The sequence below is a fragment of the Limulus polyphemus genome, unplaced genomic scaffold, assembly GCF_000517525.1.
Source record: "Limulus polyphemus unplaced genomic scaffold, Limulus_polyphemus-2.1.2 Scaffold2657, whole genome shotgun sequence".
Lineage (NCBI taxonomy): Eukaryota > Metazoa > Arthropoda > Merostomata > Xiphosura > Limulidae > Limulus > Limulus polyphemus.
In genome coordinates, this window is record NW_013668267.1 from 39,395 (window position 1) to 40,652 (window position 1,258).

At 30.0% G+C, this 1,258-nt stretch overlaps 1 protein-coding gene across 4 annotated transcripts in view; it reads right to left on the reverse strand.

Moving 5' to 3' along the window:
- The window catches only part of LOC106467551 (acetyl-CoA carboxylase), a 156,452-nt gene that overhangs the window by 37,129 nt on the left and 118,065 nt on the right, over nucleotides 1-1,258 (reverse strand). The gene's annotated exons all lie outside the window — the stretch shown is intronic.

Here is a 1,258-nt window from a genome sequence, read left to right on the forward strand (position 1 = left end):
CCTTATGCACTTAAACAAGTAAGTATAATTTAGAGTTAATATCTATGAAGTATGTGGAACAACATATTTATGATGTTCCTTATGCACTTAAACAAGTAAGTATAATTTAGAGTTAATATCTATGAAGTATGTGGAACAACATATTTATGATGTTCCTTATGCACTTAAACAAGTAAGTATAATTTAGAGTTAATATCCATGAAGTATGTAGAACAACATATGTTTATGATGTTCCTGATGCACTACAGTACTTCAACTTGCTTTAGATACTACTTTATAAGGAGTAAGCAGAAAAGATAAGTTCAGTTGTATGTTATTCGAAGAATAAGAGATATTAATGCTTGTAAACAGCTGTTAAGACTATTTAACTGAATTTTGCTAGCATTAAAAAGTACAAGTTTTGACTTGCTGTGGAAGTTGAATTGTGTAAGGGTGGAACATGTCATGACAATGCTGATGCCTGAGGTCTAACTTGGAAAGGTGCCTCTAATTTTATAATTTCAGCAAAAGTATTTAATCAATACAAAAATCCTAATGTAAGGTTTTCACTTTTTCACCTTGATGAGGACACTTGCCTGGTGTATTAAGTGTGTCTGTATATAGAAGAATCTCTTCAGAACGAACCACAGCCTTTGCCATGGTGTTGTCCTGATTAATGCACTTGATGTATTAATTTTGAGCACTATTAATGACATTATGAGAGAAAATCAAATCATGGTTACAAATAGGCAAACTCTGCGAGGCCATATGTTCAGAATTCTTAACATGAAACTCAGAAAAACCAATTAATAGTTTTAAAAGATTAGTTAGATGCTATGACAAGAAGCTTCTTACAAACATGTTTACCCTATCATGTTGTTTATTAATTCATCCAACTACACATTATCAAAACATCATACTACAATGTTAAGACCATTAGCTTTTGATGACAAAACCTTGTCGAAACATTATACATTTGCTGTTATGTTAAACTTATATTAAAGTTTTTCTTCATTACCCATTCAAGCCGTCTCCAAGCATTATTACCTTTTGATGGTTTATTTATTTTATCAGTTAAGAGACCATTTCAGCATTATATATTTTTAAGGGTAAATACTAATTTTGAATAGAACAATAATTTTAACTGTTTTTAGGCTGTCAGATTTGAAAATAAAGCATTTTTTCTTTAAAAATACTGGACACAACTCAGCTAAATATTAGCATGAAAATTAACACTAAATTATACTTACTTGTTTAATTTTCGGTGTATAAGACACAC